Source organism: Oreochromis niloticus, linkage group LG5 (assembly GCF_001858045.2).
Source record: "Oreochromis niloticus isolate F11D_XX linkage group LG5, O_niloticus_UMD_NMBU, whole genome shotgun sequence".
NCBI classification, from domain to species: Eukaryota; Metazoa; Chordata; class Actinopteri; order Cichliformes; family Cichlidae; genus Oreochromis; species Oreochromis niloticus.
This window is the reverse complement of record NC_031970.2, coordinates 8,311,424-8,328,895: the sequence shown is the minus strand read 5'-3', so window position 1 is coordinate 8,328,895 and position 17,472 is coordinate 8,311,424. Positions and strand designations below refer to the sequence as shown.

Here is a 17,472-nt window from a genome sequence, read left to right as displayed (position 1 = left end):
GCGGGCGGTTTATCCTTCAAGCTTGGGTCCTCTACCAGAGGCCTGGGAGCTTGAGGGTCCTGCGCAGTATCTTAGCTGTTCCCAGGACTGCGCTCTTCTGGACAGAGATCTCCGATGTTGTTCCCGGGATCTGCTGGAGCCACTGCTGGTATATATATATATATATATGTATATATATATATATATATATATATATATGTATATATATATGTATATATATATATATATGTATATGTGTATATATATATATATATGTATATATATATATATATGTATATGTGTATATATATATATATATATTATATATATATATATGTATATATATATATATATATATATATATATATATATATATATATGTGTATATATATATATATATGTGTATATATATATATATATGTGTATATATATATATATATGTGTATATATATATATATGTATATGTATATATATATATATGTATATGTATATGTATATATATATGTATATGTATATGTGTATATATATATATATGTATATATATATATATATATATATATATATATATATATATGTATATGTATATATATATATATGTATATATATATATATGTATATATATATATATATATATATATTTGGTATGGTAATCTCCACAATATATCAGACTGCCTAAACGTGATATTGATTCGCTCTCATCTTATGTTGAAATGATTTTCTGTAACCAACAATGTCACAACAGAGCGAAACAAATATTTTTTCAGACAAAGTGGCACCAGAGTAAATCAAAGCAATTCTTTAGATATTTTGTGCTGTCAACAGGTTTACGTGACTTTTCGTACATTTATCTTCTGACAGAGACCAAATACTGGACAAACAAGTCCTTTGAAGAGCGGTTAAATACTGACCCAAGATGGCTGCTGTCAAATATGATGAAACAGGAGTCACATGCATGCTACTGTACACATGCAACATACCTCACATACTTAGAAATTTCCACTCCCTTTGTTGTTTCCAGTATTTATTGATGTGGAATATACGCAAAAGCAACCTACAGATCATCATGTGTTTAGCTTCGACCACTCAACCAGCTCTTACTTCTCAGTTTACATGCAGAATTAGTCTCTGTTTGAATTGCAATAATTACATTTAATATATCTAATAAATACACGTTGAGTATAATTGTTCTGTTACTTTTTAATGTCATTTTAATTCTTAAATTTAGTAAGTTAGTTTATAGACAAAAACTAAAGCAATATTAATTACCTAACCACTCTTAGAGTTACACCCATCTGGAAGCATCAAAGATAGGTACACAAGTGAGTAAAACGACTGAGATGCTCTTTTTAAACCCTGATTCGGCACTCGTTTTGTTGTTTACAGTTTAATCCATAGCCAAGAAACAAGACGCCATTTTGCTTCTTGCCTTACAAATTTACATTTCAAGCACCTTGCTGCTAACATAGTTACCTGCATATACCAATTTGTCTACAGGTAAGGTTGTGACTTACAGTTTAGCATAAGTTCTGAACATAAAAATACTTTTCAATTGATATAGTAACTGGTAGTAATAGTTTCCAATTTCTAACTGCTACAGGAGATACAACCAGTTTTTTGTTTTTTTTTTTCATTTCACTCTGGCAAGGATGACATGCCATCTCCAGGACCTCACTGTTTTAACACTGTGGTGGAGTCGAGCAAGGGATGGATCGAGCAGTGGGTTCGGGGGACGGTACCTGCACAGCTGAGGTCCATCACACAAACCACGCCTTCCCTATTTCAGTAGCTGCTAGGGCCCAGAAGAGATGTCTGAGGTTTGGAGAGGACAGCACTGAGCGGGAGCGCGCTGGAAAATATACAGCCTAAAACAAACTGCCATGTCTTATGGTCCTTGTGTCACAAACACATTTAACAGGTCTCACTCAGGTTCATCCCCTCAGTTGGCAGCAGAGCAGTAAATTAAAGTTAATCCAGGAACCCCTGGTTCATTTTTTATCTTCATACCTGTGTGTAATCAGATGTGAAAAAAAAATATTGACAGCAGTGAGCATGTTCATGTGGCAGCTGATTTGTGGCATGAGTGAAGACAGTAAAGTTACCATAAGGCCACAAAGAAAGTATGATTGAAATGAACCTTAATTTTCTTTAAATGAAATAATATTTTATTCTGTATAAGATGGTCTGTTACATAACAATCATCTTTTGTGTGACACATATATCAAAGGCTGTTTTTATCCTTGTCTTTTATATCTGGAGCCTGTTTTCTGTGACTGATGTAGATCATGCAGAAAAGTGGCATATTAACCCCTCATCATTCAGGTGTTCAGTAACCTGACACATATGGCGTGCCCTCAGCAATGAAACACAAAATGACTAGAAGAATATCTTGATGCATTCTCAATCATCCAAGAAAGTAAATCTCCAGAAGTTGTGGGAGAAATGTTTCGTCACTCATCCAAGTGACTTCTTCAGTGTCAGCTGACTGCAGGTTTCCCCAATCTTATAAACAGTACATTTGCATAATGACTGAAACCAGCCCACTGAAGGAACAATGGACTGGGAGTTCAGTTCCTTAATCGTAATTATGCAAATTCTCATGACCATTGATCAACAACCACTGACCAAAACCCACTGATCAAGATACCATTCGCAGAGAGTTGGGGAATGGCTGCAATCACAGTATATATATGTGTGTGTGTGTGCGTGCATGTGTGTGTGTATATATGTATATGTATATATATGTATATGTGTCCCATATGGAAAATATATATATAAATCTTATAAAGTTTGTATCTGTCTTGTGTGAAACTTGTATGAAAAGCATACAAGAGTGAAAACAGATATAAGATCCCTTGAAAAATGATATAAATGAAACTTGTATGTTTTGGATACTTACTAAAACAATATATGAAAGTAATGACAATGTGGCCACTTTCATGAGTAAATCATATAAGCCTTATATGATTTACTATATGAAGTAGGCCACATCTTATGCAAGTCTTTTATAGGTTTTTACTATTTCTTTTCCATATGGGGTGTGTGGGATGTTTTTTTTAATAATTACACAGCTTAACCTGTTTGTTTGAGATACTCAAAGGTGATGACTGAAGTAGATTGTTACTTTGGAGACTGTAGTTTGTTCTCTTCTGGACGTTATCGTGTTTATCTTGTGTTTGACAATTTAATACTTGCACTTTCCAAATACCTGGTCTTTAATATAAACCAAATTCTTTTACACCTTTTATACACCCAGTTTATTAGGTACATGTGTTTAAATGGTCGTTAAGCCCAGTTTAAAGCAGCAATGTAATGCATTACCGTTCTAAATTCAGTAATTGCATTAAAGTTACAATTATGCTGTTACTTGTGTTTCAAAGGTTCTTCAGTTATCTGTAACAGGCAGATGGAAACAAAAAGCAATATTATTATTTTTTTTCTTCCTGGGCCCATTGTAATCAGAGATACAGCTTTTGAGGAGTGGGGATATGGAGACAAGAGAGCGATGGTAAAGCGGAAACTGCATCCAGTACAGTAACAACCACATTATACAGCAAACAGAACTTTAGCTCTTTGCATTCACTGTTCATGTCACTAAAGTAGAATCACTGTGGTGATCGCCAGTGCATTTTTCGCCCAGGCAGTGCACCATGATGGCTCAAAAAAAAAAGAATAAGTTATATTATGTATATCTATATGTTGTTGGGTTAGTTATTAGTTGAACTGCAGCATGTGACAAATATTGAGAGCTACACTTTAGTTATTAGCAGTGGTCGTTGTGTCCTTGGGCAAGACACTTTACCCTACCGCCTACTGGTGTTGGCCAGAGGGGCCGATGGCGCGATATGGCAGCCTCGCTTCTGTCAGTCTGCCCCAGGGCAGCTGTGGCTACAACCGTAGCTTGCCTCCACCAGTGTGTGAATGTGAGCGTGAATGAACAATGTCATTGTAAAGCGCTTTGGGTGCCTTGAAAAGCGCTATATAAATCCAATGCATTATTATTATTATTATTCACTTTAATGAATCCTTGAATTTCTCTCTAGCTATGTCCTTCCATCTATTTTCTTACCATGTTAATTTCACTGTCTTCCTCTCTTCCTCACACTGCTGTTGGGACTGTGGTCCCTCCTGCTGCTTTTCTCCACAGCTCTTGCTAGCAGCACCAGCCTCCTGCTACCGTGAGGCCTAGTTGTTGATGATACTGCTGTTTGCGGTGCAGCATGGTGCAGCAGCCTCAACAGTTAACATGTTGGTTAATTTGACACAGAAAATGTGGTTTTTGTACAATTCAGGAATTTTGTTAATTTCCAGCATTTATTTTTAGTATCTTTTTATTGTTTTTTCTCAGCTTTCCAGCCCCTTCTTCCACACTAAACCTTTTCTACAAGCCTGAGCCCACAGCGACAGAAGGGGAGGGGCTGTTCACATTAAGAGATTTGATTGGACAATCCAGCGTCAGTAACGAAAATGAACGAATAGGCTTCTGTCAGTGCTTGTACTGCCAGTCCATCAGCCCAAAAGTTCACTGGCCTGAAAAATGCCCGGTATGTCAGATTACCAGTCCAGCCCTGGTGATCGCTTTGAAGTATGTTTGAGCTAGTTTTTGTCTTTGCTTTTTGTTGTTGGCTTTGTGTTCATATGTAAACACTAAAAGAAGAATCGTATTTATATCCTCATTAGAATAAGGATTTGTCTTGGTATGTGAGACTGTAGTCCAAGATTTATATTATTAGCTGGTAATTATGTTACAGTGCAATTCAGGACATTTTACAGAGTAACAAGAAAGTAATGCAACAAATAGTGTAAACAATTACTTATTCTGGTGAGTAATTAATAACGTACTGCATTACTTTTAAGAAAACTAATGAGTAATGTGTAATACATTACTTTTCTTGAGTAACATACCCAACTCTGGTTAAGGCAAATACAGTCAGCCAATAATCAGGCAACAACATGGCGATAACTCAATGCAATTAGGTATGTTGTCATGGTGAAGTTCAAACTGAGCTTCAGAATGGGGAAAAAAGGTGTTTGAAGTGACTTTGAACATGGCATGGTTAGAGCAGGTCTGTTTCAGAAGCTTAGGTGAAATTGTTTAGCTGACGCCAGATGTCAAGGAAAATGGCCATGCTACTTTTAGCAGAAAGTCACAACCTACCTGTGTATGACCACAGCATAACCATCTTTTGATGGCGGCTTCAAGAAGGGTAATGCACCACGTCAAAAAGCTCAGATCACCTCAAACTGGTTTCTTGAACATGACAATGACCTCACTGTGCTGAAATGTCCCCATAATCACCAGATCTCAATATAATAGAGCATCGCTGGGATGTGGTGGAAAAGGAAATTCACGTCATGGATGTGCAGCTGATAAATCTGCAGCAGATGTGTGATATTGTCAAGTAATGTCAAGTAATGTCATGTAAATATTAAATTCTCAGAGGAATCTCTCCAGCACCTTTTTGAATCTGTGTAATGAACAATTAAGGCAGTTCTGAAGGTAAAAGTGATGCAACCTGCTACTAGTAAGGTGTACCTAATATAATGACCTTTTATGTGTATGCCAGATCCTGCATTCCCCACAATGCAACCAGTAACATCTTTTCACTGATAGATGCTTTCTGATTATTTCTCCATACCCTGTTTCTTATGTATAACATATCTATCAAAATTAGTCATCTCACAGCCTAAAATGACGTGCACCTCTATGCCATGAAAATATAAATATAGCCATATTATATCCATAATTACAAAGATGTCCTCAACTGAATTTTTATTTTTAACTAAATGTATTATAAGGCAGATCACTGAAATATGATTAGAGTACTAAAAGTTAACATTCTTTTGCTGAGATGTCTACATTAGAATTGTATATCTTATTATAATGGAATCTGTGTAGAGACTAATTAAAATGTGTATATCATTTGTTGCATACATAACATTGGTAGGTTAGTCTTTAAACTGTAGTATCATTGGTTACAAATAGGTTTTGTACAAATTTTTAGAATCACAAAGTAGTTAATAAGCTCATGTGTCAGATGAATGTAATGGAGTTAAAAGGAGAACATTTCCCTAGATTTGATGCAAAATAAATTGAAATCATCTCAAAGTGCAATACATGAGTAAATGTAAATGCCACATAAGTTGTTTTCAGTGACTTTCATGCAAATCAATCGATCAATCAATCTTCCTTTGAACTGTCTTTAATTCAGTCACACAGAATCTACGTAATGTTATAAATGGAAAATTTATACACCTTTTAATGTTACTTTTCCAAATAATGGTATTTGTGCTTGTGCTATACATTGAAAAAAGAAAAAGAAAAACAGAGAAATAATAAGTTTGCTTAAACAACCCACAGTGAAACACAGGTTTGCTTAGCTATTTTAATTTATTCTATTTTGTATAATGTTTCTCAGGTATATACGGATCCTCTACTAAATTAATTCAGCAATTATAGCTGTTTGTTTCATATAAAGATTTTAAGAAGAAAATATGTAATTAGTTGCAATCAGTTGAAACTTAGCATAATTTCTTTATTAAATACATGTTTAATGTTCAAGCATCAATAATAACTATCCAAAACAACTATCTCGAGAATTTGTTCCTGTATTTCAAAAACATTTTCTGGTCAATTTGTCTGAAAGAGCTGTACTGGCAAAGGGATGTTTTCTCTTCTTTTATATGGAAAAACCCCCACTGAAAACAAAGAAACAACAACAAATTAATTTTTCCACTGTTCTCTAACCTTTGGAGAAAGGTTCCAGTCCTGTTTCTGTGCTTTTTTAAGGAGAAAAAAACATGACCTACCTTTAAAGTGCCCCATGGGTTTCTAGAAAAAAAAGAAAAAAAGAAAAAGCACATACAGGCATGCACGCCCACGGGTGTTTTTGTGCTGGTACATTCAACCAGCAGAAGACCAGTCAACAACTCACTGAGCAAAACAGACCCCTGCTGGCTCTGCTGAAGCAACATAACTCTGCTGCTTTATATAGCCTCATTTATGTGGAAAAAACTCAAGTCAGGTTGTGATAAATGTTCTAATCTGTAGTTCCAGATGAGGACTTAATATTGTTTTATTTCCCTTTATAGGGCCTGTAAATCTTTTTTTTTTCTTTTTCTTTTCAGTGACGCTAAATGAACACAGTTTCATTTAGTTTTTTTGCTCTGTTTTGTTTTCACATGAGAGTTTGGGAAATGTCTTTTTCTTTCTGGTTTCTTAAATTGAAAATGAGGTAAATACAACCTCAGATGAACAGCATATAACAAATTACAACATGTTAATATTTATTTTACAAAAACTAAGCCGAACTGCTGAAGCAGTGTGGGAAAATGAGACAGAAATAAAAATGAAGAAATAACCCCTTACTGCTTCCACAGGAATTAAGAAGCAGCCAGGTGCTTCTAATAAATGCAGTTGATTAACTAATGATAAGCAGGTGTGAAAACCTCTATAAAAGCAGAAATGTTGGCAGTTTGCTGGTTTGCAGCATTCAAGTCTGTCTTAACATGATGCCAAGGAGTGAATAAATCAATGACTTTGGAGAAGTAATTGTTAATGTTTATCAATCTAAGAAGGCAGATAAACATTTTTCAATTTTTGAAGTCTACTATTCTACAGTGAGAAAGATTATTCACAAGTGCAAACATTCAAGACAGTCTGTTGTGCCAGGAGTGGACGTCATATTCCATCAAATTCCCCCCACAGTCAGACCGTACAATCCTCTAATGAAATAAGAAAAATTGCAATAGCCACTAGACAGGCATTGGTTAGCATGTTAAATATTAAAGTTTGTGGAAATACAATCCGTAAAAGACTGAACATGTGTGCCTTGTTTTTAAAGGAGAAAACCTCTTCTATCAAAGAACATGGTAGCATGGCTTAGGTTTGCAAAGACAAGACTCCTGGAAAAATGTCCTTTGGACAAACAAACCAAAACTGATATGGTTATTTTTTAATGTACAGAGTTAGAATGTACAGCAGCATGTCTGGGAAAAAACAAACATAGCATATTATTACAAACACCTCCTACAACTGTCAAGCACGGTGGCAGAGAAGTGACCATTTGGGCTTGTTTTTTTAGCCAGTTTCAGTTTTTGAGGTGACTATGAACTCCTCTGCATACCAGAGAAATCTAGGGTCATCTGTCTGTCTGTCTGTCTGTCTGTCTGTCTGTCTGTCTGTCTGGTAAAGTTTGGCTAAAACTGGGTTATGCAACAGGACAATGATTCCAAGCACACCTGTAAATCTACAACCAGAAAGGCTTAAAAGGGAAAGAATCGAGGTGTTGCAATGGTCTGGTCAAAATTCAGACCTCAGCCTGAGTGTTGACGCAGTAACTTAATTGAGCTGTGAATAAAAAATGCGTGCAAATACATAATGGTATGTAATATGTCATGTGCTACTGTTAATCAGAGATTGCATTTAAATAATTTTAGAACCTGGAAAGGACCAGATCATTTTTTGATGATGGTTATGCTGTGATATGTGAAACTTTAGAACTGATAGAGCCTGTACAGACGCACCACACTCAAAAAATACTTATGCCCAAAATGCTGACTTTGAATTTGATTACATGTAAGTTTTCCACACAATTTTATCACGTGAGTACAAGATGAAACATTACATTTAATGGAATCTGGTCAAATAACATTTACTTGACTCATATACACTCAATTCATACCAAGCATATTTTCTTACATTATTAATTATTTGAATAAACAAAACTTTGCGTTCATATATTTCAGTTGCATGCTTGTATGGCAGAGAGTCAAACAAAAAACATTATAGGTTATAGAGATCCTGCTGGTTAGCGTAGATTAGCTCAAAGACTGAAAAAAGGGGAGAACATGATCTTAATCCATTCTTTTTATATATTCGATAAGAAACATCTAAAGATGTTTTTATTATTCTAATTGTTGCTTAGGTCACCATAGATATTAAAGGTCAAAGTTAGACTTTGAAGCTAGAGCTTGAAAATGTTCAGCATTTCAAGAACTTTCTCTCATGTCTGTACACTAAATGGCTATACGCAGTTCCCTAAAAAAGATTATAAACAGATGGAAAACTCTAGTTTGGATCTGTCCAAAGGTAACAAATCTGTCCCTGGTCAGAGTCAGGCTAGCCTTTTCCAACTATTTCCAGTCTTTCAGCTGTGGTACACTAAGCATCTAACGTTTCTATAAACACAGTTCTGCCACAGTATTAACAGCTATGGATAGGACAGGTAGGACAGGTAGGACATGAATAAAACCTATAATTTAAAGTCATTATAATGCAATGCTCTGCTGGGATCTCTTGAGTATTACTTTGCCACGTGGCCCCCCCTACACATTGCTGCACTGTGACTTGCCTCCCATGGCCAAAGAATAAAGCGCCGTGCACACTTGTTGTTCAGGAACGACTCAAGAAACACAACAAAGATTCCTTATAAAGAGAAATAAAGATGACCTCATTCGTTTGACTGTCATCGAGCAAATTATGAACCTTTTAAATTAACTTTTCAGGAATGTGTGAATATGTAGAATATGCTTAAGCTCTGAAAAACAGGAAAACTCTCAAAACATCTTTCTTTCTACCTCCACGTTCAGAGACGATATGAAAAACTGAAATCATCAACTTTATTAGTGACTTTCTTTTAAATGTCACTTTCTTTGAGTGAGCCTCAAGCCAGAAAACGTCCAAAACCCCTTCTTCTCATCTGTGTACCCACAAATTCAACATGTAACACTTGTTTTGAGTTCATCTCTACACCCATTTCGGGTGAATGACATCTGGCCACTCTCCAAAGCAAAGAAGGTGATTGAGAAACCAGAGGTAAGGTTACTCCTGCCTGTGTTATAACACTTGGCAGGTATTTTGTGTGTTCTATTTGTCCTCCAAAGGCTTTGAGTTCACCACTTGTGAAAATTCCAAACAAGATGGAAATGTTGAATCTGTGTCAGCTGATGAATATATCAAGGGTTAAAGGCCTTGCATGACAGTGAATATACAGAATATATAACTGCATTGTATGATAAGGTGATTCAACATGCACAATTACATGTATGTTAGTTGTCAAAGACAACGTCTTCTCAAGTTAGTATCTGACATTACAGTTTACCACCTGAACTTACCATGTGGTAAACTGTTAAGTGACACTGAAATGAATAGTGCAGCAGTAAAACTCACATCAATGGAAGCATAAACATAATTTCTATTAAGATTTGCCCATTTTTGCCATAAATTATTACATCACATAACTGGAGAACATAAAATATATTGATATTATATCAGTACTAAATTAATGTGGGCAGAATTTTAGATTAAGGCTATGTGAAAACAAGGCCTGGGAATAATGAAATGTATTTGTTCATGGTTTTATTTAACTTATTTCTGTTATGATTTATTAGAGTAAAAAATAAGGTCGGGAAAAATCAGAAGCATTAGCCTGGTTCTGTTTTAGGTTTCTTCCTGTTAAAAGAGAGCTTCTCCTTGCCACTGTCTCCAAGTGCTTTCTCAAAGGGGGTCACCTGATTGTTAGAGTCTTCTCTATATTTCCTCTAGGGTCTTTACCTTAAAATTAAAGCACCTTGAGGCAACTGTTGTTGTGATTATGTGCTATGTAAATAAATAAAACTGAATTCAATTGAATTGAATTCAGTTAAATTCAATTATAAATGAATTCAGCAGCAGGAACTGGGAGACTGGTCAGGGTCAAAGGGAAGATGACTTCAGCTATGTACAGAGACATCCTTGCTGGTAACCTTCTCCAGAATGCTGTGGACCTTGGACTGGGTCAAATGTTCATCTTGCAACAGGACAACGACCCTAAGCACACAGCCAAGATAACAAAGGAGTGGCTTTGAGACCACGCCGTGAACGTCCTTGAGTTGCCCAGCCAGAGCCCAGACTTGAATTGAACATCTGTAGAGAGATATGAAAATGCCTGTGTATCCATACAGCTCATCCAACCTTAAGGGGTTCTACAAAGACGAATTGTAGAAACAGCCCAGAAATAGGTGTGTGAAGCTTGAAGCATCTTACTCATAAAGAGTTGAGGCTGTAATTGCTACCAAAGGTGCTTTAACAAAGTATTTAGCAAAAGCTGTGAATACTTATGCACATGTTATATGTTAGTTTTTTATTTTTAATAAATTTGCAAGAATTTCAAGCTAACTTTTTCACATTATTGGATATTGTGTGTAAAATCTTGAGGTGAAAAATTGATTTAATCCATATTAGAATAAAGCTGTAACATGAAAAAATGTCATGTGAGCACTGAAACGCTGTGAATACTTTCTGGATTTCCTCTATTCCTTAGTGACCATGTCAAACCCACAGAGCACGATTCTTATTTATTAACTACAAAAATGAATGCAGAAAAAAACCCAACGAAACAGCAGCAAATAAAGGTGGCTCTGCTCAGAGTGTGTTTACTCGCTTAAGCTGAGCATTTCAAGAGAGTAAACACAATCTGAATTAAAATTATCAGTTGGTTTCTCCTATTCCCCTGAAGATAGGGAACTTGGTGTAAAGATGGCTATAATTTCTAAAAAATTCTTTTTGTTAAACCCCATGAATTAAAGCTGACAATCTGTGCTTTGGTCGTATTGATTGTTTGATTTTAAAATCCTCTGTAGTTGTATACATTGGCAAAGCTGCTTATACTCTTTTGTTCCTACAAATCATGGACCTAACTTTGATTAACTGTTTTATTTTGTTAATACTATGTTTAATGCTGTTTTATAGATAAAAAATAGAATAGCTTTAATAGCTTTTATTCAATGGAGATGTGGATAATGGATTGAGAATTTTTTAATGTGTATAACTACTGTTGTAATTAAAACTAGAGATGGCACGATACCACTTTTTTATGTCCAATACCGATACCGATATCATAAATTTGGATATCTGCCGATACCGATATGAATCCGATATAGTGTGTTTTTTAACCAATAAAACTGTTTTTTAAATATCTTGCTGCATTTTGTATAAGTTCATACTCAAGTTTAAATAAACAACAACACTAAAGCTATTCTGTTATACCTGTATGTAAAAAATACACTGCACCCAAAATATTTCAGTTAGTAGTTCAGCAACACTGATCAATCTAATAAACTTAAACCTGCTCCATCCTCCCTATTCTGGTATTTTAAAGAGTACTTAGCAGAAATATTAAGCAACCTAACTAATAGGGTTGCAAACTCCCAGCAAAAGAAAATAGGGAACCACCCCCCACCCTCCACCTCATGATGCTTAATCAATGTAATCAACTTTAATTTGATGCAGTGTGAAAAAAAATGCACAGAAATAAATTATTTTTCAAGAATAATTAAATAGATTCAGCATCTTTCTTCAACAGAATTGCAGACTGCACAGATGGTACCTTCCCAAAGGAAAAAGTACTATAGCTTACTAGGGTATATTAGACTTAACAGTTACTATATACAGTAATGGACTTCTATACATTTTACATCAGATTAAAACTTTGGGTGTAAGATTCAGATAATTATTCATTAAAAGCTAGACATTTTAAATGCGAATAAGAAAGAAAAGTATGTCTTTGTGCCCCCTTTTCCCTGCTCATGCCCTATCGGCCCCCCTGGCTAAACTTTGCTAGATCCGCCCCTGCACAGTTACCAGCCGTCAGCTACGTAGAAAAGGATCCTGGTCTAGAAAGTAATATTAAATAAATTCTAACAGCAGCTTATCAAGCTTAAACGTGCTGCTGTTGTTCAGCCGCTGGTTTCCTCTTTCTGGTGCAAAGTGGGCCAAAAACAAAGAAGAGAGACGGACTCGCGACAGAAAAGCCGATCAGCTGATCATTGATCAGTTTCATGACTGAAGTAGCGGCAGGAGAGAGAGAGAGAGAGGCAGTCGCTCCATATATCGGTTGTTAAGCTTAACGTGGGAATGCTTTACAAACATTCAGAGATGAACTTACACACTTGCTTTACTTCTCTCTGGGATAACTTCCTCGGAGATGAAATGCTGGTTTGCTAGCAAGGCTACAAATACACACAGCCGCTCTATCACATGAGGCACACTGCTCCGATGTGCTACGGTTATGAGCCGAGTTACGCCGTGTTGCAAGTTTTGTGAGGTGCTTTTTTGATATTTAATGGATCAGATTACATTTTTTATTTCTCTCCGATATCCGATCCAGTAATTTAGGTCAGTATCGGACCGATACCGATACGTAATATCGGATCGGTCCATCTCTAATTAAAACTGAATCTGAAATCATACTAACGATAACTGTAATGAACAGAAGCTGAATGTTTTGTAAAGGGATGCGTAATTACTTATAGATTTTCTTAATCTACTTTATTTTTTTGTTTACAGACTCTAGGAAGAAAAGGACATTTTCTGTGTCTCAGTGGCCTTGCTGGATGGAATCTGGATCAATAATAATGGACTTTGCTCATGTCCAGTCACTGAGACCTTCCCAAACTCAATGCCCCAAGAAGGCATAGAGTTTGGGGATCACTGTAACCTTCTATCTTTGCCTTAGATGTATTTGTGAAGGGTTTAGTAAATGTCACAGCTTCAGAAATGTTTATAATATTTTATAATAGGCCACATGAAGTTTGGAGATCTGTAGTGACTAATTCTGCAGAAAACTGGTGACCCCTGCACCTTATATTCCTCATCATCCAACCACCCCACTTTGTGGTTTTATGTGGCCTATCACTTCGTGACTGTGTTGCTGTCATTCCCAGTTGCTTCCACTTTGTTATAATACCACTAACAGTGGACCGTGGAATATTTAGTAGCAAGGAAACTGGACTTGCAGAGATGGCATCCTATCATGGTTCCATGCTGGAATTCACTGAGCTCCTGAGATCAACACATTGACAAATGTTTGCAGAAGCAGTCTGATTTTTTTACACCTGGAAGCACCTTTAGGAATATATTGTAAAGAGTTAGCTCCCATGCTCTCGGTTTCTCAGGAAAAACGTGACATAAGCTCCACACTTGGGAGTCAAAAAAAAGTAAACATATGAACATGTTTCACATTCACAAGGAAAACAAGTTGCTTTGTATACAGTCTGATTCTTATATGCCACTTTTCTACTCTCCAACCAAAACTCACCTAAAGCACTGTGTGCAGCAACTCTCACCAATAAAAACACGTCAAACTTTTACACCGAATCAACTTTAGAGTTAGTCTACTACAATCTTGTGATAATAAGTCAACTAAACAAGACTAAAACAAAAAGAATTTACATGCTTAAATTATGACTAAAACTAAATGACGTCTTAGTGAATGAGTTAAACTGAATCAAAAATTAACACTGCATACAGTACCTTATGAAAGCATGGGAAAGCATGTGTGTCATTTCAATTTTACAATGATAACATTTCAATCATACTGACAAAAGTTGAATTATGAACAGTATATTATGAAGCCATCATGTTGCTAAGCAACCACCGAGTATATACGTTTGCAAACAGCACAAACAGGCCAAATAATAACGCTACCAATGGCATTTACTACCCTATAAAATTCTTAAATAAAACAGTGTCATTTTGGCTATCAACATTTATTAATATTTAAACGGACGACTTTTTACATCTATAAAAAATACATATTCTGATATTTAACCTGAGAGTAAAACTCATTTCACTTTGGTGATTTGTTTTTTAGCTTTTCTTCTAGCATCATTATCAACTTTTTGGGTTTTAGATGAACTACTTAATCAAACATAAAAAGATTGCATTAATTAAATCTAAAAACATTGTTTCCTGAATGTTATCAGCCTATTAAATGGCTGTTGTTAGTTGTCAGCAATTCTATAATTATAAATCAGACTGCATAAACTGCACTTACTCTTAGGAACGTGGAAACTGTAAATTCCACCTATTAGTAGGAAGAAAGGTAATAACTGATAAACAGAAAGTATCTAGATTACACAGGCAACCTGCTGTGGATGCATGTAAACATATGCAATGGGATGTAACGGGTTTTGGAACATGATAATAGATCTAGTCTGACCATTATCTTTTCCTAATTCGTACCCACAGGTTTGCCTCAATATATGTTTTGAGTTTTCACTGAGATCTAAATAAAGTCCCATCAGTTACACGAAACATTGTCATCAAAGTGATAGTCAACCACATGATTTACAGTATGCAACCACCAAACCCACCACTTTTAAATGTGGAATATTTTCAGCAAACACTTACAGACTGTAAATGTGATTCATGCCACTACCAATGGAGTGATAATAGACCAGCCAGCCAACTAAGAGGTTAACGAGGACCCCTGGTACCATATCAGTGGGAGTGATAACAACTGATAACAGGCATTCAATGGGATGATAACATTCAAAACAAGTGACTAACCCCATTTTATCTGTGCTTTATTTCTGATCAGCTACTTAACAAAACAGAAAGGATTTCAGTGCAGAGAGGAGGCTGGGGTGGATAGGTAGGTTAACAAAGCTTCAAAGTCTGTTTTGTTAATATTATATTATTTGTTAGAATCACTAACAATTGTTTCTCAAACAAATTATCTTTATTATAAGATAATTTTTGTAGTAGTTAGTAGCTGCCCTAAAGTATAATAAGCAAATACCTGCGAAATAAATGACACCAGCATTCCATCTCAGCCTCAGCTGTACCTCATAGCAAAATTAACACACTAGACTAAAGATTTGGGCACGCCTGAAGACAAACTGACACCTACAAAGACTCCTGAAGACAAAGCTGAAGTCCTGTTTGAGGTGTGTTTGGTCCTTTAGCCTGCCAATGCCATGAAAAACACTGAAGGCTATAAGGAAAGAGCTTCTTTTAGGCCAACGGTCCATTACAATGACTTTTTTGGTGGAATTCCCACAACTGTGTCTCCATCATAGACAGTATATAAGATGGACAAAACTACCCTGACTCCACCCATTGATAGCTCTGGTTTTGAAGCCTTGACATGTGTGCACATTCCCACTGTTTCTATCTTGATTCCCAAAAAGAACTGTTGTTTACAGGGGTTAAGACAAAAAGCCCTTTTCCCACAGGCTTCTATCTTACTGGAAGTCTTTTTGCAACCACAGCTACACAATTTGAAGGCCTTCCGACAGAAAGCAGATGTAAGGCATTTCTGCATTATCTTCATTATTCTGATCAATAAAGTATGCCCATGTTTTATGAACTCAGTGGTATCCATAGACTCTATAATAACGACGGTATATTCCTTGACAGCTGGGGGGGGGACAAACCAGAAGGGACTTAGCTTTAAAATAAAGTTTATTTCAGCTTGTAAAACTTGTTTATGAGTACAACGGGAAGTTTCTGTAATCTTAGGACTTAAGAATGAATTCTTTATGTCTGACTGTGACTTTATCCATCAATTTTCACAACTTATCAGCCCAAATCTTAGTCAAAACTTGAATAGCAGTTGTTGTCACTTCCTTAAAAAGGTAAATGTGGCAAACCTTCGAGCTTTAAAACACCAACATATTAACATTATTATTGCTGTCTATTAAGTCTTCTTTAAGGTAGACACCAAAACCTCATAAGCAAGCAATTTTTAATTCCACCCTGCCTTTCTCAGTAAACAAAGGCTTACATGTGTGAATCTCCTACCACTGTTGCATTATCTTACACAACAGCGAAACACTTAAAATGGGTGGTTTCACATCAACCTACTAGTTGTCCTGGCAAAAACACTCTAATTGCACAAGAGGGGAGGACAAATGCACAGGTACACATAGCAGGACACACACACACACACACACACACACACACACACACACACACAAACTTGTATACCCATAAGCACACAGCTGCCAAAATGTGTAATAGTTATTTGATCAGGTCATGTTGACAGATCAACCCTTTAATGATAAACAGATGGACGTCTCCTCTGTGCTCCCCGGGAGGCCGCAGACCGCAGGGCCCTGACTTCCTTTGCAGGCCGTTAATAGAGAACACGGCACAGGTCAAACAAATAAACATGCTGCCTGCTGGCCATGCACACAAATGTCCCGTCTGCAAGTTTGCCTTTTGTGTGTTCGTCAACAAACTGTTTTTCTGACCTTGCGACCCCCCGAGCTTGATAAGGCATTAAAAGATATCAGACTTTTTTAAAAGTCTGATATCTTTTAAGTGTCAATAAGTGTCAATTTAACAAGTTTCACCCAGCTAACGATGAGGAACATTTAATGACTAAAGTAATATGAAAACCACCAAAAGACATTATTTGTAATTGTTATGAAAATAACAAATGAACAAATGAAAAGCCAGAAAATAATCTTAATAATAAAGTAAGAACTTTTATTTTGGGATGATGACTCTGCAAAAATGTTTTTACAAAATGTTAACTGTTTGAGGAATTTGAGGAGAAGGTAAAGTGTAACATTTATGTCTGATTGTTTAGTTTATTTTTAAATAAACAAAAATAAACAAAACATTTGGCCCATTGTAATGAACCAAGGGGTTATTGCACATTTGAAAGTGGAAAGGCAAGGCAAGGCAAGGCAAATTTATTTATATAGCACAATTCAACAACAAGG

The 17,472-nt window shown here is 36.0% G+C and overlaps 2 long non-coding RNA genes across 2 annotated transcripts; one reads left to right on the top strand and one right to left on the bottom strand.

Moving 5' to 3' along the window:
• The first annotated feature begins 743 nt into the window (after positions 1 to 743).
• Positions 744 to 1,948, top strand: LOC112846875 (uncharacterized). Its single transcript, XR_003220062.1, has 2 exons — positions 744 to 1,473; positions 1,625 to 1,948. It is a non-coding gene; the product is annotated as an uncharacterized LOC112846875 (long non-coding RNA).
• A 4,543-nt stretch (positions 1,949 to 6,491) lies between these two features.
• On the bottom strand, positions 6,492 to 6,924 carry LOC112846821 (uncharacterized). The gene is made up of 2 exons (XR_003219995.1): positions 6,787 to 6,924; positions 6,492 to 6,675 (listed from the first exon to the last, which is right to left on the bottom strand). It is a non-coding gene; the product is annotated as an uncharacterized LOC112846821 (long non-coding RNA).
• Between the last annotated feature and the right edge of the window lie 10,548 nt (positions 6,925 to 17,472).